Source organism: Artemia sp. Qi Xiang Cuo, chromosome 10 (genome assembly GCF_049724085.1).
Source record: "Artemia sp. Qi Xiang Cuo chromosome 10, ASM4972408v1, whole genome shotgun sequence".
NCBI lineage: Eukaryota > Metazoa > Arthropoda > Branchiopoda > Anostraca > Artemiidae > Artemia > Artemia sp. Qi Xiang Cuo.
Window position 1 is genome coordinate 6,530,692 of NC_142803.1, and position 25,542 is coordinate 6,556,233.

At 37.6% G+C, this 25,542-nt stretch overlaps 1 protein-coding gene and 1 pseudogene across 1 annotated transcript in view; one reads left to right on the forward strand and one right to left on the reverse strand.

Moving 5' to 3' along the window:
* The window catches only part of LOC148947412 (uncharacterized), a 57,019-nt gene extending 33,562 nt beyond the window's left edge, over nucleotides 1–23,457 (reverse strand). The window contains exon 1 of the mRNA XM_089095875.1: nucleotides 23,372–23,457. The gene's annotated coding sequence lies outside the window, so the exon portion shown is untranslated. The remainder of the gene's footprint in view (nucleotides 1–23,371) is intronic.
* LOC148947413 (uncharacterized) lies at nucleotides 16,526–17,697 on the forward strand (annotated as a pseudogene).
* Nucleotides 23,458–25,542: the final 2,085 nt, after the last annotated feature.

The following is a 25,542-nucleotide window of genomic DNA, read 5'->3' on the forward strand; positions in this document are numbered from 1 at the left end:
TAATACATTAAAAAAATCAACATTTTATTCTAATCCCAAATTACCGATCGAAAGCTAAGCACTTTTTTCAAAAAACATCTCTAAAAATGACCCATTTATCTTGATAAAAATCGCACCGTAAATTTCGACCTATAAGAGAACTAGAGGTTTTTCAGTTCCTAAAAACAACAGACTTCTAAATGCATAAGTACACTTAGTTAAAGTGTAAGGAAAGAATTTCTTCCTTAACTTAATGACAATTTCTTTTTAAAATAATACTGAGAATATTTTTTACTCACCAAAAATTGCATAGAATTATCCATTTTTCTATATAAATGTTTTTTACAAAAAATGCTTGTAGCGTTATCTCGAATATAAACTATTCAAAACTGGTGGAAAATCTAATATGAAACCTGAATATATACAAAAAATAATTGGCAACTAAAAAAGAGACGCCGGTTTTGCTTTATCACTAAAAAAAAGACATTGAACTTTGAAATTGCGTAAATCCTCTTGGCAAAGAGTGTAAAGTAGACTGAACTTTTGAAATTGCGTCATTCCCTGGCAAAGAGTGTAATGACCAGTAGAAGTAAAATTAACAGAAAAAACTGTTTGTACGGGGGCCCCATAGAAATGGTACTTCTTACTCTACTCCTAGAGTCTCAGGAAAGTTCACCAAGAATTTAAAATTGACATAGGGCCGTTAGATTGCCTGGAATGAGAGGCAAACGTGATGGATCCAAGCGTGATGGAGGGGGCAGAGGAAGAAATGGCTCCAGTCGCGTCACAAATTAATCGTTAAAATTAACAAAACTTGTTAATATGCCAAGACATAAATCAATTATACTATAACAAATAAACGCAAACGATTTTCTGGTCCAAGGTGGGAGCCGAAGGCGATAAGTTAAGAAGCCATCTAAATATAATTTATGTGCGAAAAAAAATCTTCAACATGGCGCGACCAACTATATATGCTGCAGAAAAGTAACGTTAAACAATCATACAAGAATTAAATTTCTATTAATATTCAAAATTATTGAAAAACCCGTCATGATTAAAAACACAACACGACGGACCATAAGAAAAGAAAGACAATACACCACTCCTTAATAACGTGGGACCAATCATTTAAATTCCCATCAATGTTTCGATTATGCTTCGCTATCCGTCTAGCAACGGCAACCCCTGGGTCAGCAACCTTGAATTTCGCAATAGTGAGCAAAATTCTATACCACGGAGGCATCAAGCAGATACTTGGCAAAACGAAAGAACATGGATCGGACTTTACTCTTGTCAATTTTGGTTAGGAGTTTCCAGAAGGGTGTGGTGTAGAGGATATGGGAAAGGGCAACATCAGTAGTAAGGCATATTGCTATACAAGACGAGATTAGGGACGAGATTGCTTAATGCAAGCAATCCCTCAGTATAATGGACCTATAAATTAATCAAACACGTTATATTTGGAAGCATGGACGAGATTTTGTAATGCAACCAGACGGGTTTCAATGATAACACCCATTTTTGGGGGGCCAGTCAGAGAGAGCTGCGGTTTTTTCGTATGAATAATGTTTTTACTAAAGATACAGCCAAGCCATGCATGTTTCTGACTCATAAATTGTCAAACACTAATAACCTCTAGGCTGAAGGTACCTTTGCATCTTGTCTAGAATTGATGCCATATGCTGTTAAATCATTTATCTAAAAAATAACTATATTTGCGAAAAAGATATAGCATTTGCGAATTGGACTGTATGAAGGATCTTAATTGATGATTGAATAATAGGGAAGAAACGGAGCTAGATAACATTGACGAATTGGATTGTATGAAGATGCTAAAAAAAAGGTTAAACTGATTACCAGTTAAGGTAACCCTGAAGCGGTTGTTAACTCAGGCAATTTGTTATAAATTTGGAATAACATCAATCTATGTAAATCGTTAACGATGATAAAATGACCTTGTGAGTTGACCTAGCTTTACCTCTCCTATGTTTTCTGTATAATACACAAGTACCGTTTGAACAGTGTTGTCAATATAAAATATGGTCTAACATTATAGTATACTAAAAAGATGAAATTCAGAACAACCCTTAGAAATCCTTGCAAATCAAGTAGTGAGGTATATATGAGTATGAACCGTCAAGGAGCGTAAGCACTAATGAGCCTAACCACCAAGGGACCCCTCCCCCCAACTTCTTTGGCCCCCCTCCCCCCTCCCCGTATTTTTTTGAATTTTTTTTTAACATGGTGTTTTTTCAACTTTTTTTTACATCTCTTAGAATGACAAGAAACATTTTACATCTTTTTTTTACATCTCTTAGAATGACAAAAAATCACATTTAATATTTTCCAAATTCAAAATGAGAATGATATAGAAATGTTAGTTGCGACTTTTACTATTAGAAAAATATTGTTGTAGTAGCACTTTTTTTTAATGGACTAAATTTTTTTTGGACTTTGAAATTATTCAGCTTTTTTTACGAATCTTAAAATGACATGAAATATGCTTACGACTCTAAAAATTTTACTCTATGTTAGATCAGAGATACGTTACGGCTTTCTAACTGATACTCTACGGTGAGTTATTGACAATATCTAGTTCTTTACATGTATAAAATCAGTATTTTTTACGCAGTGGAATGACAAACACAAAACTAATATCTCTAAAAAAGTGAAGATGAAGCATTTTAAGAAAGTGTGTTCACATGATAGTGTTATTGTAGCAATGAATGCTGACGAGGAGAAGTATTTAAAGTATGAAATCAGTACAAGTGGTAGCACTATCGAAAACATATGCGTGCATTGTCATGACGATAAGGAATTAAATTTCTTTAGAATACCAAAATAATTCCTTTGTACAAATGGTGGATATGTGATATTGAAATCCTCAAAGATGATTGGATTCGAAGAAAACTAACATAAAAATAATAATGGATGAAGAGGCACTTCTTCTTGCTAGTGCTTCCGGTAACATGCTACCTGTCATCTTTTAGGTATTAGCATTCAAATGAAAGCAAAGACGAAAAGAAAGGCCTACTCTTCTACTAGTATCATAAACCATATCTTGTCTACGTGCTGGAACTGTTACCTTTGTAAAAATGATGTTGTAACAAACAGTGAAATTGCCGGAAAAATAAAAAGGTTATTGGTAGAAAATATCAATAAGGAATGTAAAGATGAATCGATGAAAAACAAATTGCCAGCAAACGTTACTACCATTGATCAAACAGTCAATGAATCAAATAATACCAAAGACGAAACGCATATTGAACCTGTCGTTGACACACCAGTAAATATTGTGTATGACTCAAAATGGAATAATGATTATTCTACTGATTACGAGTTAAGAGAAGACAATAGCTACAATATCAAGAGAGAACACGGAGAACTATTTTATGGAACAGATTCAAAATGTCATTGATATTAGTATGCTGATCATTGATATCAGTATGATGTCATTGATATTATAAAGTTGATCATGGATATTAATAATGTATCTACCATATATTAATATCATATATGCCATTATTTCATTAAAAATATGTTATCTATTAATTTGTTATATATCCATTATTTCTAGGGTACGCTAAAGAGAGAGAGAGACAAAAATACAACCATATACATAGATTCAGACATACAAACCGACAAAGACAGGCATGGGGAGAAGCAAACACACGCCCAGACACATAGACAAAAAGACTAAGAGAGACCAAAACTCATTCAAATACATAGATTAAGACATACAGACCGACAAAGATAGGCACTGGGACACGCAAACACGCTCCCAGACACAAAGTTAAAGAGACAGAGACTAAAACAAATACAACTATATAGATTCAGACATGCAAACCGACAAAAACAAGCACTGGGACAAGCAAACACCCGCCTAGACACATAAGAAAAGAGAGTGAGAGCATAGGTTCAGACGTACAAACCGACAAAGAAAAACACTGGGAAAAGCAAACACCTAGCCAGATACATAGGCAGAGAGAGTGAGAGAGACAAAAACACATAGAAATACATAAATTCAGACATACACACCGAAAAAAATAGGCACTGGGACAAGCAAACACCCACCCAGGCACACACAAGCAAAGGAAGTGAGAGATACAAAAACACATACAAATATATAGATTCAGACAAACAAACCGTCAAAAACAGGCACTGAGATAAGCAAACACCCGCCCAGACACACACACACCCCCCCCCCAGACACAAACACAAGCAAAGGAAGTGAGAGAGACAAAAACACATACAAATATATAGATTTAGACATAAAACTGAGAAAGACAGGCACTGTGATATGCAAACACCCACCCAGTTATAGGCAAAGAGAGTGAGAGAGAAATAAAAACAAATACAACTCTATAGATTCAGACATACAAACCGAGAAAGAGAGGCACTGAGATAAGCAAACACCCGCCCAGACACACAAGCAATGGAAGTAAAAGAGACAAAAAATACATACAAATACATAGATTAAGACATACAAACCAACAAAGAAAGCCACTGAGAGAAGCAAAAACCCACCCAGATTCACAAGCAATGAGAGTGAGAAAGAGAGTGAGAGAGAGAGACAAAAACAAACACAACTCTATAGATTCAGACATAAAAACCGAGAAAGACAGGCAGTAAGATAAGCAAACACCCGCCCAGACACACACGCAATGGAAGTGAGAGAGATAAAAACACATACAAATACATAGATTAAGACATACAAACCGACAAGGACAGACGCTGAGAAAAACAAACACCCACACAGATTCACAAGCAATGAGAGTGAGAGTATGGATTCAGACGTAAACACCGACAATGACAGACACTGAGAGAGAAGCAAACACCCATCCAGATACACAGGCACAGGGAGTGAGAGAGTCAAAAATGCATAAAAATACATAGATTCAGACATACAAACCAATATAGACAGACACTGAGAGAAGCAAACACCCATCCAGATTCACAAGCAATGAGAGTGAGAGTATGGATTCAGACGTAAAAACTGACAATGACAGACACTGAGAGAGAGAGGCAAACACCCACCCAGATATAATGGCAAAGAGAGTGAGAGAGTCAAAATGCATAAAAATACATAGATTCAGATATACAAACCGACAATGACAGGTACTGGGAGAAGCAAACAACCGCCCAAACACACAAGCAATGGAAGTGAGAGAGACAAAAACACAACCATATACATAGATTTCAGACAAACAAACCGACAAAGACAGGTAGTAGGACAAGCAAACACGAACCCAGACACACAGGCATAGAGAGTGAGAGCATAGATTCAGACGTACAAACCGACAAAGACACGCACTGGGAGAAGCAAACACCCACCCAGATACACGGGCAAAGAAAGTGAGAGATACGAAAACGTATACAAATACATAGATTAAAGACATACAAACCGGCAAAGACAGGCACTGAGATAGTCAAACACCCGCCCAGACACACAAGCAATGGAAGTGAGAGAGATAAAAAACACATACATATTCATAGATTAAGACATACAAACCAACAAAGACAGGCACTGGGACAAGCAAACACCCGCACAGACAAACAAGCAAAAAGAGTGAGAGAGGCAAAAACAAGTACAAATATATATATATATATATATATATATATATATATATATATATATATATATATATATATATATATATATATATATATATATATATATATATATATATATATATATATACACATATATGTATTCAAACATGCAAACCGAATAAGACAGGCACTGAGAAAAGCAAACACCCTCCCAGACACACAACCAATGGAAGTGTGAGAGACAAAAACACATAGAAATCTATAGATTTAGACATAGAAACCGTCAAAGACAAACTTGAGAACAGGCAAAAACCCGCCCAGACAGACAAACCAAGAGAGAGAGAGAGAGAGAGACAAAAACACATACAAACATATGGATTCAGATGTGAAAACCAACAAAGACAGGCACTGGGACAAGCAAACAGCTGCCCAGACACATAGGCAAAGAAAGTGAGAGTATAGATTCAGGTGTACAAACCGACAAAGACAAACATTGGGAGAAGCAAACACCCACCCAGATACACGGGCAAAGAGAGTGAGAGAGACAAAAACACATACAAATACATAAATTAAGACATACAAACCGACAATGACAGGCACCGGGAAAAGCGAACATCCGCCCAGATATAAAGGCAAAGAGAGTGATAGTATGGATTCAGACATAAAAACCGACAAAGACAGACACTGAGAGAAGCAAACACCCACCCATATTCACAAGCAAAGAGAGTGAGAGTATGGATTCAGACGTAAAACCGACAAAGACAGACACTGAAAGAAGCAAACATCCGCCCAGACACATAGGCAAAGAGGGTGAGAGAGTCAAAAATGCATAAAAATACATAGATTCAGACATACCAACCGACAATGATAGGTACTGGGAGAAGCAAACACCCACCCAGACACACAAAAGCAATGGAAGTGAGAGAGGCAAAAGCACAACCATATACATAGATTTAGACAAACAAACCGACAAAGACAGGCAGTAGGACAAGCATACACGCACCCAGACACAGGGGCAAATAGAGTGAGAGTATAGATTCAGACGTACAAACCGACAGAGACACGAACATTGGGAGAAGAAAACACCCACCCATATACACGGGCATAGAGAGTGAGAAAGACAAAAACGAATACAAATACACAGATTAGGACATACGAGGCGACAAAGATAAGTAATCAGAGGAGCAAACAACCACCAAGACACATAGCTAAAGAGAGTGAGATGTATAAAAACGCCTAAAAATACATAAGTTAAGACATGCAAACCGACAAAGACAGGCACTGTGACAAGAAAACACCCGCCCAGACACACAAGCAATGGAAGTGAGAGTGACAAAAACACATACAAATACATAGATTAAGACATACAAACTGACAAAGACAGGCACTTAGAGAAGCAAATATCAGCCCAGACACATAGGTAAAGAGAGTGAGAGAGATAAAAACACATACAAATATATAGATTGAGACATACAAACCGACAAAGACCGGCACTGGAACAAACAAACACCCGCCCAGACACACAAGCAAAAAGAGCGAGAGAGAAAAAAACAATTATAAATATAAAGATTGAAACATGCAAACCGACAAAGATAGGCAGTGAGATAAGCAAACAACCGCCCAGACACACAACCAATGGAAGTGAGAGAGAAAAAACACATACAAATATATAGATTCGGACATAGAAACCGACAAAGACAAACATGAGAACAGGCAAACACCCGCCCAGACACACAAGCAGAGAGAGAGAGAGAGAGAGAGAGAGAGAGAGAGAGAGAGAGAGAGAGAGAGAGAAAAACACATACAAACATATGGATTCAGATATAAAAATTAAATAAAAAAACAAGTTTTTTTGACTGAAAGTAAGGAACGACTTTAAAACGTAAAACGAACAGAAATTAATCCTTATATGAAAGGGACTGTCCCCTCCTCAACGCCTCGCTCTTTGCGCTAAGGTTTTTTATTGTTTAAAAACAAGAGTTGTGAGAAAGTCAAACTTTAGCGTAAAGAGCGAGGCGTTGAGGAAGGGACAGCCCCTTTCATATAAGGAATAATTTCTGTTCGTTTTAAGTTTTAAAGTCGTTCCTCACTTTCAGTTAAAAAAAACTTGTTTTTATTTAATTTTTGAACGTTTTTCAATTAATGCAGGTTTTGATTTTGGCTCAACGTACATGAATAATTGAAACAAAATTTGCATATTAATTTTACTTTTATTTGGTTAAATGGGTTCCTCGAAACTTGTTTAATTTTATTTACGAACGTTTTTATTAGTACTAAATATACGTAACTTACGAATTAAATTACGTAACGAACTTCTATATTCATAGATTTTTAATACGCATATTAGGGGGCTCGCCCCCTAGTCAATACCTCGCTCTTTAAGCTAAAGTTCAAATTTTGTTCCCATTCTTTAAAAATGACCCCTTAATCACAAAGGCCGTTATTTAGAATAAATAGCTCTTATGAAAGTACTACGAAATCTTTGGCTTAAAGAGCGAGGTATTGACTAATGGCCTTTACTTTTCTTTGAAAAACTTATTTTACGGAAAGTTTTTTTTAAATTAATTTTTGTTCGTTTTTGATTGCAAAAAATTTCAAGTTTTTAAAAATTCCTTATTTCATATTAAAATTTTTTTTTTAATCAAATGTTCATCAAAGTATCAAAACTGGTATCAAAGTAACAATATCAAAGTGAAAAAATGGGTTTGGGTCAACCTCGGAGTTTTTATTATCTGATGTTTGAACTATTTTTAACAAAATTGCTATCTCAAAATTGCTATCAGATGGGTTTGGGGAAAAAGGGCGTGGGGGGACTAGATTAAGCTTCGGTCTCTTTTGACTCTTTAAAACTGAACTAAAACTTTCTATTTTCAATCAAATGAGCCCTCTCTGAAGTTTATACAAGTATCACTTCCATAAAAACCATATAAATCCCCAGAGTACTAGTTACAACGCCTGTCCCTCGGCCCTGGGAGGTTGTGTCGACCTTGGAGTTTCAATATATGATGGTTGAACTACTTTTAACAAAATTGTCACCTGAAATTTTTATCAGATGGGTTTATCCATCCGATACGCCCAAAGGCGTGGAGGGCAGGAGGGGCTAGTTGCCCTCCGATCTTTTTCACTCTGAGAAAATGAACTACAACTTTTAATTTCTATTCAAATGAACCCTCTCTGAAGTTTATACGAGTATACCTTCCATAAGAACCATATATGCCCCCAGAGCAATACTTACAACGCCTGCCCCTGCCCTGGGGGGTGTTATGTCGACACAGGAGTTTTTTTTATCTGACCTTTGAACTATTTTTAACGAAATGACCATACGTAAAGGAGTTTTGTTATATGATCTTTGAACTATTTTTAACAAAATGGCTACCTCAAATCTTTTATCAGATGTATTTGGGGGGAAAGGGCTTGGGGGGCCAGGTGCCCTCTGATCACTTTTGACCCTTAAAAAGGGCTGGATTTCAATATCCAATAAAATGAGCCCTCTTTGAAGTTTATACGAGCATCCCTTTCATACAAACAATATATGCCCCAGGGCAAAACTTATAACGCCTGCCCCTGGGCCCTGGGGGGTTGTGACGACACGTGAGTTTTTGTTATCTGACTTTTGAGCAATATTTAACTTAATGCCTATCTCAAAATTGTTATTGGATGCAATTGGGGAAAAGGGGTGTGGGGGGCTAGTTGTCCCCCTATATCTCTTGACTTGAAAAAACTTAACTATAACTTTCAATTTCCAATCAAATGAGCCATCTCTGAATTTTTTACGAGCATCCCTTCAATAAAAACCATATATTCCCAAAGGGCATAACTTACAACACCTGCCCTCGGGCCCTGGGGGGCTGTGCTGACCCCTGAGTTTTTGTTAAATGGTATTTGACCTATTTTTTTTTTAAAAAGCTATCTCCAAATTCTTATCGAATGGGTTTGAGGAAAAAAGGGCGTGAAGGGGGGAGGGGGATAGGTGCCCGACAATCTCTTTTGAATCTTAAAAAGTGAACTAGAACCTTCGATTTCCAATCAAATGATACCTCTTTGAAATTAATACGAGTATCCCTTCCATAAGGCCCATATATGCCCCCAAGGCATAACTTATAACGCCTGCCCCCGGGCCCTGGTGGGCTGTGTCAACACCGGAATTTTTGTTATATAATCTTTGAACTATTTTTAACAAAATAGCTATCGTAAAACTTTATTGGATGCATTTGGGAAAATAGGGTTTAGGAGGGTGGGGAAGCTGGTTACCCTCCAATCTCTTTTGACGCTTAAAAAGTGAACTAAAACTTTCAATTTCCAATCAAATGAGCCCCCTCTGAAGTTTATACGACGATGTTATCTATACAAAACCTTATATGCCCCCAAGGCATAACTTAAAACACTTGCCCTGAGGGATGTGGGGGAGCTGCCATCCTCAAAGACCTAATTTCCAGAACTTAAAACTACGTTTAATAAAATGGCTATCTCAAAATTTTGATTGGATGTGTTTGAGGAAAAGGTGGAAGTGAGAGGGGGGTTAGTTCCCCTCAAATCACATTTGACTATGAAAAAGGGACTGGTCCTTTAAATTTCCAATCGAATGAGCCTTTTTTGAAGTTTCTACGACACCGCCTTCTATAAAAACCTTATATGCCCCTAAGGGTATAACTTAAAACCCTTGCCTTGAGGGTTGTGGGGGATTGTCCTCCAAAAAACATATTTTCTATCTGAAAATCAACTACGCTGAACAAAATGGCTATCTCAAAATTTTGATTGGATGTGTTTGGGGAAAAGGTGGACGTGAGAGGGGGGTTAGTTGCCCTCAAATCACTTTCGACTATTAAAAAGAGACTAGCCCTTTGAATTTCCAATCAAATAAGCCTTTGTTGAAGTTTCTACGACACCATCTTCTATAAAATCCTTATATGCCCCCAGGGTATAACTTAAAACCCTTACCTTAACGGTTGCTGGGGAGAGTCCTCCTCAAAAACATATTTTCTATCCGAAAATCAACTATGCTGAACAAAATGGCTATCTCAAAATGTTGATTGGAAGTGTTTGGGGGAATGATGGGCGTGAGAGGGGGGCTAGTTGCCCTCCAATCACTTTCGACTATTAAAAAGGGCAATATCCCTCAGAATTTCCAATCAAATAAGCCTTTTTTGAAGTTTCTACGACAACACCTTCTATAACAACCTTATATGCCCCTAGCCCAGAGGGTTGTGGGGGATTGTCCTCCTCAAAAACATATTTTCTAACTGGAAATCAACTACGCTGAACAAAACGGCTATCTCAAAATCTTGATTGGAAGTGTTTGGGGGAATGATGGGCGTGAGTGGGGGGCTAGTTGCCCTCCAATCACTTTCGACTATTAAAAAGGGCAATATCCCTCTGAATTTCCAATCAAATAAGCCTTTTTTGAAGTTTCTACGACACCGCCTTCTATAAAATCCTTATATGCCCCCAGGGTATAACTTAAAACCCTTGCCTTAAGGGTTAGTGGGGAGAGTCCTCCTCAAAAAATATTTTATATTCGAAAATCAACTACGCTGAACAAAATGGCTATCTTAAAATTTTGATTGGACGTGTTTGGGGGAATGATGGGCGTGGGGGGGGGGCTAGTTGCCCTCCAATCACTTTCGACTATTAAAACGGGCCCTATCGCTTTTAATTTTCAATTCAATGAGCCTTTTTTGAAGTTTCTACTGCAAAACCCTCTTTAAAACCCTTATATGTCCCAAGGTCATAACTTAAAACCCTTGCCCTGAGGGCTGTGGGGGAGTGTCCTCCTCAAAAACATATTTTCTATCTGGAAATTTAACTACGCTGAACAAAATGGCTTTCTCAAAATTTTGTTTGGATGTGTTTGGGGAAATGATGGGGGGGGGGGGGGGGCTAGTTCCCCTCCAATCACTTTCGACTAATAAAAAGGGCATTAGCCCTTTGAATTTCCAATCGAATGAGCCTTTTTTGAAGTTTCTACGACAACACCTTCTATAAAAACCTTATATGTCCCCAGGGCATAACCTAAAACTCTTGCCCTGAGGGTTGTGGGGGAGTGTCCTCAAAAATGTATTTTCTATCTGGAAATCAACTACGCTGAACAAAATGGCTATCTCAAAATTTTGATTTGATGTGTTTGGGTGAATGATGGGCGTGAAGGGGGGCTAGTTGCCCTCCAATCACTTTCGATTATTAAAAAGGTCACTAGACCTTTGAATTTCGAATCGAATGAGCCTTTTTTGAAGTTTCTACGACAACATCTTCTATAAAAACTTTTTTTGCCCCCAGGGCATAACTTAAAACCCTTGCCCTGAAGGTTGTGAGGGATTTTCATCCTCAAAAACATATTTTCTATCTGGAAATCAACTACGCTGAACAAAATAGCTATCTCAAAATTTTTATTGGATGTATTTGGGGGAATGATGGGCGTGGGGTGTGCTAGTTGCCCTCCAATTACTTTCGACTATTAAAAAGGGCACTGTACGTTTGAATTTCCAATCGAACGAGCCTTTTTTGAAGTCTCTACGACAACACCTTCTATAAAACCTTATATGCCCCCAGGGTATACCTTAAAACCCTTGACCTGAGGGCTGTGGGGAAGTGTCCTCCTAAAAACATATTTTCTATCTGGAAATCAACTACGCTGAACAAAATGGCTATCCCAAAATTTTGATTGGATCTGCTTGGGGAAATGAGGGGTGTGGGGGGGGGGCTAGTTGCCCTCCAATCCCTTTCGACTATTAAAAAGGGCACTAGTTCTTTGAATTTCCAATCAAATGAGCCTTTTTTGAATTTTCTATGACATAGCCTTCTATAAAAAACCTTATATGCCCCCAGGGCATAACTTAAAACTCCTGTCCTGAGGGTTGTGGGGTAGTGTCCTCCTCAAAAATATATTTTCTATCTGGAATTTATCAACGCTGAACAAAATGGCTATCTTAAAATTTCAATTGGATGTTTTTGGGGGAATGATGGGCGGGGGGGGGGGGCTAGTTGCGCTCCAATCATTTTCGACTATTAAAAAGGGCACTGGAACTCTCCATTTCCAATTGAATGAGCCCCCCTTTGAAGTTTCTACGAAAACCCCTTCCGTATGAAGTGCCTCTGGGAAAAAAATAATCTGGGAAAAATAACAAAACAATGGAGCCATAAGACCTTTACTATAGGCAATGCTACAGTGTTGCCTCTGACTTGGGGATTAGCTATTTCAGCAATATTTCGTCTAAATCTTCTGGCACTCGCTTAATCGACACAGCAAAAGCAGGCTCCTTGAGGGAAATGTTGAGCGATGGTTTGGTGTGCTTAACATTTTCGACTATCTGGCCCGCGGTTTTCTTGGACCGAACCACAAGTTTCCACTCGTCGTCAGAGCGGCGTAACTCGGCTATATCAATCGGATTTGGGCACACCTTATCGATGAATGTTTTTTGTTCATTTGGGCTTTTTAAGTCTTTTGGGTGTTCTTAACTACTGAGCATAGTGGTCAAGGGGGTGTGGAATGAGGAGGCTGAGACTTGTCAGGTAGGTTGGTCGGGAAGCGGCTAGCATTTAATATAAATTCATCTAATTTTCTCAAAAGTTCATTTACTTTCGAAACTACTGTGGCATGAACAGGCTCGCCGATGGCAGGTACTTCACAAGGACTGAAAATAAGGAACTTAGGGATCAGAATATTTTGCTTTATCGCCATGACTAACGACTAGCATGTATCAGTAGTATTGTCATCAAAAATTTCTCACGGGAATCGAACTCGAGCCAACTGGTGAGAGCCAGCTATCCCAAGAACTAGACCATGTAGGAGATATCTTTCAAATGAATTAGGGAGATATTCCAAGTGGAATTGTTTGCAGGAATATTTTATGGGGTGGGGGAATTTTCGATAGAGGGAAACCAAAATTTCCTGGCATTATTTAAAATCTGATTAAAAATTGAATTTAAAAAAAAATTTCAACTGAAAGGAAGCAACAATTAACCTTAAAATGAACAGATATCATTCTAAATATGGGCGGATGTTCCCTCAGTACCCTGTTACCCACTCCTTGGGCAGTCCCCCCATATATGTAATAGTTTTTTGTTAGTTTCAAGTTTTAATGTTGCTCCTTACTTTTAGTTGATTTGTTTTACGAAATCACAATAGATAAGGCGGTTATTAAAATATGAGTTGCATTCCTTTTTTTTATCTTTTTCTTAATATATTGCGGTTAATTTAACTTTAACTCTTTTTTCTGCTGATGAAGGCTACTGAACGTGGAGTCAAAATATTAGGATTTTTATTATTTAAAGTCTGTTGTTGTTTTTTTCATTTTCTCTCTCTTAAATTCTGCAAAATAGAACACTGCTCGATTTTCTTAATTTATCATATTGCAAGCAGGTATGCATAAAGTTCAAAAGCAGCCAGTAGCAGAATTCGACTAAATTCCTAAAGTTGCCAGCAAATTTGGGGACAATGGAAGCACTGGAATTTTCAGACAAAATCTGCCAAAAAATTTCACTAGGTCATGAAAAGTGCCAAGTAGCATGACTACCATGCCACCCCGCTATTTACACGCCAGGTTGCAGGTATTGCTGCAAACCATAATTTATCTTAATATGAAACAATTCCTGTTTACAGGTGTAATCTTTTCAGATTGTCTTGCAAGGAAAGGAGAGACAATAAGGAGACAATAAGGAGACAACAGCCCTCAGGGCGAGGGTTGTAAGTTATGCTCTAGGGGCATATAAGCTTTTTTTTAAGAAAGCTTTGTCGTAGAAACTTCAAAAAGGGCTCATTCGATTGGAAATTGAAAGGGCTAGTGCCCTTTTTAATAGTCGAAAGTGATTGGAGGGCAACTAACCCCCCTCTCACGCCCACTTTTTCCCCAGACACACCCAATCAAAATTTTGAGATGGATATTTTGTTCAAAGTAGTTGAAAATTCTGGGAATTAGGTCTTTGAGGATGACAACCCCCACAGCCCTCGGGGCAAGGGTTGTAAGTTATGCACCGGGGACACATAAGGTTTTTATAGAAAGCGTTGGTGGAGAAACTTCAAAAAGGGCTCATTAGATTGGAAATTTAAATGGCTAGTGTCCTTTTTAACAGTCGAAAGAAATTTAAAGGCAGCTAACACTCTTTCCCCGCCAACCATTTCCCCAAGCACATCCAATAAAAATTTTGAGATAGCCATTTTGTTGAACGTAGTTGAAAGTTCTGGAAACTATATTTTTGAGCAGGACACTCCCCCCACAGTCTACAGGGCAAAATTTATAAGTTATGCCCTGGGGGCATATATGGTTCTTTGGAAGGAATGCTTGTCTAACTTCAGAGAGGGCTCATTTGATTGGAAATTGAAAGGTCTAGTTCATTTTTCGACTGAACTAGGTCACTAACCCCCCTCTCATACCCACCATTTCCCCAAACACAACCAATCAAAATTTTGAGATAACCGTTTTGTTCAACAAAGTTGAAAATTCTTGAAATTAGGTCTTAGAGGATGACCCCCCTCCCCCCACGGTCTTCAGGACAAGGGTTATAAGTTATGCCCTGGGGGCATATATGGTTCTTATGGAAGGAATGCTCGTATAAACTTCAGAGAGGGTTAATTTGATTGGAAATTGAATGTTCTAGTTCACTTTTCAAGCGTCAAAAGTTATTGGAGGGTAAACCCCCCCCCCCACGCCCTTTATTCCTAAATGCATCTGATAAAACTTTTGAGATATCTATTTTGTTAAAATAGTTAAAAGATCATATAACAAAAACTCCGGTGTAGACACAACCCCCCAGGGTGCGGGGGAAGGCGTTGTAGGGGAGGATGGGGATGGTTGATCAGAGGGGCAGGTTGAACACTTGGATATTTGTCTGCCATCTGTTGAAAAAAAAATCGGGGACTCCTACTGAATGTGAGGAATTAAAGTGCAGTAATGCAATGAAAAAATGGCAGCAGTAGCCTCCATATGAAAAGATTGGACAAAACTTTTCTCTTTTTTGGTGAGTATTTTTCAGAATTGTTGCTAGACTTAATGCTGTTTTGAGAGAGAATGAGAAGGCCAGTCTCAGAAATGATTCCAGGGTAGAGCAGCCTATTAATTGGTTTCCTTTTAGGCTTGGAAGCAAGTTCTCATCATTATTAGTTTTTATGGAGCCGTGTTTTTGTTCGTGCATCCTGTGTGGGCAGGTTGGACATTTTTTTGGGGGGGGGGGCAGGTTGGTCACTTTGAAGGTGCACTGTGTAACCTGCCCCATTGGGTGAAAAAAAGAAGAAAATTCACATTTCTTCCATAATTACGGATCTTTATCATTATTTGCGGTTATCATTATGTCATTTTTCTAGGTGAGATCCAACAAACATGGGGACTTACAATAGAAAAACACAAAATGGGACCATTCCCCAAGAAGTCATGAGACAAGCTGTGCAAAAAGTACAGGAAGGTGGAAAATTTGCCACCATTGCACGCGAGATAGGTATTCCCCACTCGCCTCTAAAACACAATGCCCAAAAATTATCTGAAGAAGGTCGTACAAGTGAAACTAATGTTAGTAATGTTACACAAATCAGTTTGTGACACGGTATAAAACACACATAGTTTTCACGGCTGAACAAGAGAAAAGTCTTGAGCAATATCTTGTCAGAGCATCCCATCTTTACCACGGACTGTCACCAAAAGAAGTCAGAACCTTGGCATTTGAGTTTGCAAAGAAACTTGGCAAGGATATTTGTCATTGGGAAGAAGCTAGAACAGCTGGTAAGGACTGGCTCTGGGCCTTCTGATAGCATAGCCCTATGGTTTCTCTCAGATCTCCAGAAGCGACAAGCATTGCAAGGGCAACTGCTTTTAACAAACCTGTAGTCAATGCTTTTTTTTACACATATGAGGAACTGTTGCATAAACATAGTTTTACTGCTTGTGATGTTTGGAATCCAGATAAGACTAGCCCCACTACAGTTCAGAATTCAAGAAAAATAGTTGCTGAGAAGGGAAATAAACAAGTTAGCAGGATTACATCTGGAGGAAGAGGCATACTAGTTGCCATGTGTACAGCTGTGTCAGCTCAAGGTACCCCTTATCCCACCATTCATGATTTTCACAAGGGTAAAGTATCTCCCACATGTGATGAAGGGATCTCTGCCAGGGAGTGTGGGTGTTTCTCATCCCTCAGGATGGATGACTGGAGAGAACATCATTGGAGCCCTTCATTTGCCATAGCAAGCCAAGTGTTGACAGACCAGTGCTGCTTCTAATGGACAATCCTGCCAGTCATATTACCATTGAGTAACTTGAGCTTATGAGAAAGTCACACATTACTGCATTAACCTTCCCACCCCACACAAGCCATAAAATGCAGCAACTAGACAGAAGTTGTTATGGCCCGTTCAAGTCATACTACAATGCTGCTTGTGATGCATGGATGACAAAGAATCCAGGATAACCCATTTCTATTTATGACGTTCCAGAATTAGTTGGAACTGCCTTTCTTCGTGCTTTGACTCCAACAAATATCACCTCTGGATTCAGGGTTGCTGGAATCTGGCCCTACGATTGCCATGTGTTTGGGGATGAGGAATTCCTAGCCGCTGATGTTACCAACAGACCTGAGGCATCCAATATCTCATGAAGAACTGTGTCCGATGCTTTTGATGCAGAAGATAGTTTGAGCCACTCAGAGGCTGAACTAGGGTGTTTGACAACTTCTCAAGCTCCTGTGGCATTAGTGTCTGCTGCTACTAGTCCAGAAATAGTTAGCTATCCAAAAGCTCCACCAAAAAAAAGCTGATGCAATCAAACAAGAGGGGCAAATTTCAAGTTCTCACAGATACACCAGTTAAAAATGACTTGATTGAAGAACTGTCAGCTAGGAAGAAACAAAAATTGGGAACCCTGTTTTTAGTGGGATGAGAAACATGAGTAAATTGAGAAAAAGATTACAGAAGTAAGGGCACTTTTCACCAAAGTGGATGCAAGCTCTGATAGTGAAAGAGAAATGGTCTTGAATGATGACTTGGATCTTGATGCTGATATGGATGACATTCCAACTTAAAAGGATGAAATCAGTGTGAGTGATTTTGTTCTTGTGGCATTTAAAGGCAAGAACAAGAAAAAATACTTTGCAGGTGAAGTGAAGGAAGAAACAAGCAAGGGATATGTTGTGACCTTCCTTTGTAGGAAATCCTTTGTTTGTCTTGGGGAGTACTCAGTTGAATAAGTCATATCTTTTTCAGTTTTTGTTGTACTTGAAGCTGAACAGTTGATAATTGAAGTGGAAAAAATTGTATTTGAAGCAAAATATACACCTTGTAAATGAAACAAGACTACTACTGTTATTGTGTCAGGTCTCAGAAGTAAAACAAAGATGACCCATTCTGTGACCAACCTGCCCCATGCCCATGACCAACCTACCCACCCCCAGGGCCCATTGGTCACTTTTGACCTCACCTGTTAAAAATGTTGCTTAAAAAAAAAATGGTTGCATAAATCTAAAAAAAATCAAAGAGGCTAGAACAAAGAATGCTGCATCTTTCTATGTCAAAATTATTCTTCTGGCCTTCATACTTTGGCTAGACTTTCTATTAGAACAAAAATTTGACCAAACACCCTCACCCTCCCCTATGTTATGCCCTGGGGGCCTATATGGTTCTTATGGAAGAATGCTTGTATAAACTTCAAAGAGTGCTCATTTGATTGGAAATTGAAAGTTCTCGTTCACTTTCTAAGAGTCAAAAGAGATTGGAGGGCAACTAGCCCTCCCCCTCCACGCCCTTTTTTCCTCGAACCCATCCAATAACAACTTTGAGATAGCCAAATTTTTAAAATAGCTCAAAGACCATATAACAAAAACCTTGGGGTCGACAGAGCCCTCCATGGCCCTAGTGCAGGCATTGTAAGTTATGCCCTGAGAAAATATATGGTTCTTATGGATAGGACGCGTGTAAAAATTCAGAGAGGGCTCATTTGATTTGAAATTGGAAGTTCTAGTTCAATTTTTGAGTCAAAAGAGATTGGACGGCAACTAGCAACCCCCACGCTCCTTTTTTCCCAAATGCATCAGTAAAAAATTTTGAGATAGCTATTAAGTTAAAAATTGTTCAAAAGTCAGACAACAAAAACTTGGGTGTCAACACAACCCCACAGGACCCAGGGCAGGCGTTGTAAGTTATGCCCTGGGGTCATATGTGGTTCTTATGAAATGGATACTCGTATAAACTTCATAGAGGGCTCATTTGACTGGAAATTGAAAGTTCTAGTTCACTTTTTAAGAGTCAAGAGATTTAAGGGCAACTAGCCCCTTTTTGTTAAAAATAGATCAAAGGTTAAATAATAAAAACTGTGGTGTCAATACAACCCCCCAGGGCCTGAGGAAAGGCGTTCTAAGTTATGCCCCAAAGGCATGTATGGTTCTTATTAAAGGAATGTTTGTATAAACTTCATAGAGGGCTCATTTGATTGAAAATTGAAAGTTCCAGTTCACTTTTTACAAGTCAAGAGATTTAAGGGCAACTAGCCCCCCCCACCCCCACTCCCTTTTTCCCTAAACCCATCCACTACAAATTTTGAGATGACCAGTTTTTTTTGAATTATTCAAAAATTAGATAAAAAAAACTCCAGTTTCAACACAACCCCCCACGGCCTGGGGGGTTGGTGCTGTAAGTTTTGTCCTGAGGGCATATATGGTTCTTATGAAAGGGATGCTTGTTTAAACTTCAGAGGGCTCATTTGATTGGAAAGTGAAAGTTCTAGTTCACTTTTTAATAGTCAAAAGATATCCAAGGGCAACTAGCCCCCCCCCCCCCAAACAAATCTTTTTTCCCCAAGCCCATCTGAATTTTTTTTTAAATATCCATTTCATTAAAAATAGTTCAAAGGTCAGATAAGAAAACTCCTGTGTTGACACAACCCCCCAGGGCCCAGAGGCAGGCGTTGTATGTAATGCTCTGGGAGCATATATAGTTCTTTTGGAAGGGATGCTCGTATAAACTTCGGAAAGGGCTCATTTGATTGGAAATTGAAAGTTCCTGTTCACTTTTTAAGAGTCAAAAGAGATTGGAGGGCAACTAGCCCCCCCCCGCTCCAAGACCTAAATGCATCAGATAAAAATTTTGAGATAGACATTTTGTGAAAAATAGTTCAAAGTTCTGATAAAAAAACTCTGGTGTCAACACAGCCCCCCAGGGCCTGGGGGTAGGCGTTGCAAATTATGCCCTGGGGACATAAATGGTTGTTTTGGAAGGGATGCTCCTATAAACTTCATAGAAGGCTCATTTGATTGGAAATTGAAAGTTATAATTCACTTTTTAAGAGTGAAAAGTGATCAGAGGGCAGATAGCCCCCCCCAACTCCATTTATTTTTTTCCCAGAGACACTTCATATAGAAGGAGTTGTTTTATAAACTTCAAAGGGGTCTCATTCGATTGTAAATCGAGAGCTCTAGTGTCCTTTTTAAGGATCAGAAGTGATTGGAGAGCAACTAGCCCCCCCCCCCCACAAGCCCTATTTCCCCAAATACATCTGATAAATAATTTGAAGTAGCCATTTTGTTAAAAATAGTTCAAAGATCATATAATGAAAACTCCAGGGTTGACCCAACCCCCCAGGGCTTGGAGGCAAGCATTGTAAGTAATGCTCTTGGGGCACATACAGTTCTTATGGAAGGGATGCTTGTATAGACTTTGGAGAGGACTCATATGATTGGAAATTGAAAGTTCTCGTTCATTTTTTTAGAGTCAATAGAGAACTTACCCCCCCCCTCTCCACACCCTATTTTCCTCAAACCCATCCGATAAGAACTTTGAGAGAGCCATTGTTTTTCAAAATGGTTCAAAGATCATATAATAAAAACTCTGGGGTCGACACAATGCTTCAGGGCCCAGGGTAGGCGTTGTAAGTTATGCCTGGGGGGATATATAGCTGTTATGGAAGGGATGCTTGTGTAAACTTCAGAGAGGGCTCATTTAATTGGAAAGTGCGCGAGAGGGCTCATTAATGTAAATGAATAAATAAGTCTTAAAATGAGTGAAACTTAAATTGAATATACAAATCAAGCATGAAAACAAAAATCACCACAAACGAGAGTTTGGGTATTGCCTTCTTCTCTGACTGTAAAAGTCTAAAACCTACTGCATCATTGGCACTTTACTGAAAACAATATGTATCTTCAACAGTCTGGAAAGTATAAACAACATCAAATTGAATATTTGATATCTAATGATATTAATTGTTGAAAGATCCATCCATCCAAGAATTGATTTCACTGTAATTTAATTTTTATCTTCAAGGCTGTAAGAACTGGAAAAGAAAACATTTGTAATATAATTCGTGTTCAGTGAAGCACCAATGACACAGTAGGCTTTTGGTTTTTATTTACAGTTAAGGAAGAGGCATTATCCAAACTCTTGTTTGTAGTGAAACTATATTCATCTTGAACAATTTTAGAAAGAACTAATAAATTAAACTGAATATTTGATGTATAATGATATTAGTTGCTTAAAGCTGATCTGTTCAAAATTTTACTATAATTTTAATGTTTATTTTTAATATTAAGTACAAGAGAAAATATTTGTAATAAAATTGGTTTTCAGTAAACTGGAAATGATACAGTAGGTTTTAGACTTTTACAGTGAGAGGAGGTGCTACCCAATTTCTTGTTTATAGTGATTTTTGTTTGTTTCAAGCTTGATTTGTATATTCATTTCAAGTTTCACTTGTTTTAAGATTCATTTACATTAATATCTATTTTATGTTTGTTTGCATTGATTGTTTATTTAATTTCTGTTAATTTTAATTTTCATTTATACTTCAATAGCAAAATATTTTTTTGTTTTAAGCTTGATTTTCATATTCAATCTAAGCATTACTTGCTTTAAGATCTATTTATTCATTTATATTGTAACTTGTTATATGTTTTTTTGCTATGATCATTTATTTAATTTCTGTTTGTTTTGTGTTTCATTTATTCTTTAGTAGTAATTTCTGGTTGTTTTGAGTTTGAATTTTAACAGGTATTTGTATCTTCTGAGCTTAACTTTAAAATGGCCTTGACTTTTCTTTGAAAAACTTATTTTTCTGAAAGTATTTTTAAATTAATATTACACAAAACAATAATGGTGTAACCCAAAGGTCTATTGAGAAATCCCAAAAATAAAAGTATGTGGGGTAATATTATACCCACTCTATAAGTTAAGGGTAAGTCTTCTATAAATTTCAGAAGGATGGTCCCTGGATAAATTGAAACTTTTATTAGTGATATATACAATCCTTCACTAGGTACACTTGGATCTTTATTATAATTAATTCTACTAATGTTGTTATTTGTGAAGTACACTTGTAAAATACTAGTGAGGAAGTTTTAAGGCATTTCAGTAAATAAATTATTAGAAATATTCAGGGAATCTAGCACTTGGTTTAAAGTATAAGCATTTTCTTTAAAGAAAGACATGGCTTTGTCTTTGACATTGCTAGGGATTAAAAACCAAACCTCATGATGGCATAAATCAATGACATTTTCCAACAAATTCTATACTATTGTTATGTGATAACAAAGTTTATTATGCAAAAAATGCACCCTTAAATACAAACATCATGTAAACATTTTATAGTCTATTAGAATTGCCTAATGAATGTGGAAATTTTCTATTGATATGGAGTATGCTACTTTTCAGCAATTATCTATAATAGTATGTTTTTAACCCTTTTTAAAAATTTAACCACACATGTATGTTTTTAACCACAAAAAGAAGTTATCAAAACTAGTTAAGTTATTGAAAAGTGTAAAAACACATCACTAGTTTAAAAATAGGTTGTTCAAGAGTAATTTATTCCAAAAATACTTATTTATAACAATTCAAACCACATTTATTAGGTGACTCAAATACAAAACTGTTTTCATACCATTTCAAGTTTTTTGAATGCCACCAACAAAAATAGCACTGAATTTAGAAATTTGAAACTTTGTTGCTGACAATTCAGGGTATATTCTAATTCAGGGTATATATTTGCACACTAGAGAAGGGGGTAAATTTGATTGTAAATTTGCAGTTGGCAATATAATATAGCTAGGATGAAAGTGAAAACATCATTTGATGCTTTTTTATGTTCTTACATTATTCATACAAAATACCTATGGGGCCCCTTTAAGGGCTCAAGGTGCAATCAGCCCCAGACATTGAATTATGAAAGAACATAAAAAAGGCATCAAATGATGTTTTCACTTTCATCCTAGCTAAGTTCTTCCACCACCTAGATATTTACTGTTTCTTTTTCTCTAGTGTTAGTCTTAAAAAGGGCATTCCTGTTATTTAGGAAGAATTTAACACCATATCAATGTTTGTCCCCAAAATTTAGGAAAAGTGTTTGTAGATCTTTGAAACCTTACAAATTGGGATTGAGCAAAGTTGTGAAGCTGAAAATACTTCCTTGTACTTCACTTAAGCAGAAGATCTATACTGTAAGGTTTCAATTTTATAATACAATGATTTTTATAGGTCATCAAAGGTCAGTACCCTTTAAGTGGGGAAGGGGTGGAGGTAGGTATTTTAAAATACTTTTGTGGACATACTAAGTCTGTAGATCCACCCCTGAAAGTTTCATTTTTCTAAGCCAACCTTTCCGAGATAGTCAAAAGAAAGAATTTTACCATAACTTATTTAAGAAAAAAGGAAAATTGGATTAATTTATAGGCTACCTGCTGCATATTAATGGCTAAAATAACATTCCTTCAATTTTTGGTTAGATAATGATATGGCCTATGACTACACCTATGTTAGGAAACTAGAGGGCCTAAGGATAAATTATTGTAAAGCAAATAAACTGTAAAAAAGTAACCATTCAGCAATCTCTCTAGCCTATTTCCTTCTGAGGAGATGCTAAGCCTTTACCATATTTACCTGCAATTTTTTGGGTTTTATACGAAAGGACCTAAGAGGGGGGGGGGTATAAATTTCAAAAGAAGTGACTATTGTCTTTAGAAAAAGCAGAAGCCATTAGGCCTAGTATACAGGGTTGCCAGAAAATCAAACAAAAAACCCAGGCTTTGAAAAACAAGCCAAAATACGCCCGAGCCTTTGAAAACCATGACTGCCATCATGGTCAGTTCATAAAGCTCTAAAATTGCCCCAATTTTCGGTGCTAAAGTAAAAAAAAATTTCGCGCGTGTCGCGGCTTGCGCCGCGACACGTACATGGCCCGATCAGTTTAGTTGTATTAGTTCTAGATCAGTTTTTTTGTCCGGTTATTTAAAGCTTAGTACCAATCTTTCGAAACAAACACAGCAAAAGATGGTCCTGGTTAAATCAAACTTCGCACAAATCTCTCAAAACAAATACGGAAAAATGCGGTTCAAACTTTTCGTTAGTTCCTTAACCTATTTTCAAAATCCTCATCATTTCGTCCACGACAAAATTAAAAAATTGTATTACGAAAGTGTTACAAATTGCAGCACGTGCTACACATGATGAAATAGGGCTAAAATAGTTCTTTTGTGCTAAAGTCAGAAAAAGTTTTGCCCCTAATCTAATTTTACTTTTACCTTGCTTGCTTACCCTTTGTTCATCCTGCTCCACTTTCACGGAAGAACAACGATTTATGGGATCCGCCAAAATTCATCTGTTTTTAGCTGCAGTTTTTTGCGGCATATTGGTTAAACAGCTGTGAACTCTTTTTATTAACTTTAAGACATACAATATCTTTGGTTTATTATTGCATAAAAATTTTTGGTACACGTTAATTGGTACAGTTGCAACACAATATTTAAAGATAACTTTATGATTAAAGTAAGGCCTCAAAAAAAACGTGAGACCGGGGTTAATACAAAAGCCTTCGTAATCCCAAGATGAAATAATACGTACAGATAAAAAACAAAAAGAAATACACTTAGATCCATAAGGCACTAAAAGATTTAAGACTCAAAAAAGGCTAGGATATTATTTAGATTGACTAGATCAGTTGTTTGGCCAGTTTCTTCGACTTCACAAGCCTTATAAATGTCACTATTGAAAATCAGCATACGCTTTGTAGGCTCAAATGTCGAGCAACAAGAGCCCCTTGCTGACAACCATAGCCTGAACACAAGTATTGAGTTCAACATGAGAAAGAGCATACAATTTTGGAGCTTGCTCTTAATGACATTCATCATAGAAAAGCACCGTTCCACTATCGCATTGCTAATTGGCAAACTCAATAGAGTCAATGCCCATTTGGCTAACTCACGAAAAGGAAATGCCCCAACAGCATCAAAATAAGGTAGGACAGCTATCCAGAACTGAGAGGAGTCTTTGGGGATTGTTCCTCCACTGATTCTCCAAGGTACTGAGATCAGTGGTAGCAACAATTCTCAATGGCAAGTCTCCAAATCGGGGTCAAAATTGAGACAAGAAAATCACAAGGGATAAAAATGTCAGCTTCAGGAGCGAATCCAGAGCAGGATGCATTAGTTTAAGCACCGCTTTAGCCGCAGTTTTAAGGATCGCAAAACACCATATTTTGATTTTGCTCTTGATCGTGTCTGAAAGTTTAGATTTGGCCTGTTCAATCATGAACTCGTGTCCGTAATCAACTTGATCGGGCGGCAAAAAATTGATTTCGAAATCCATATTAACCATCAAAAACAATGCAGGAGAGTATTTTACGCAGGATACTTAGCATCAAACCCTGCAGCTCTTCAAAAAGACAAATTTGGTCAGCGTGTTTGTGCTGAAACAGCAAGTTGACCGTTTGAAATTCGGACAATAATGGCTTCAAGAACACAATGAAACTTCTGTTTTGCTCATCTTGATACATAGCGTGTAGCACTCTGGCAGTATAGCAACGTTTTTTCTCTTTGGCTAGACTGAAGTGTGCGGTGAGCTCCAAGTGCTGCTAATGTATGTGAACCAACGAGTATTTGAGGGATAAATAATACGTAAGGGTGAATTTCCGTCGTTTATTAACTTAATTACATGTTGATATGTCTTCCTTCTAAGAGGGCTTACATTAAACCTTTATATGTTTCGGATATCATAAACTCAAGGTTCAAAGGGAGTTCACAGACCGCCTCTGAAGCACTATTATAAACAAGCTG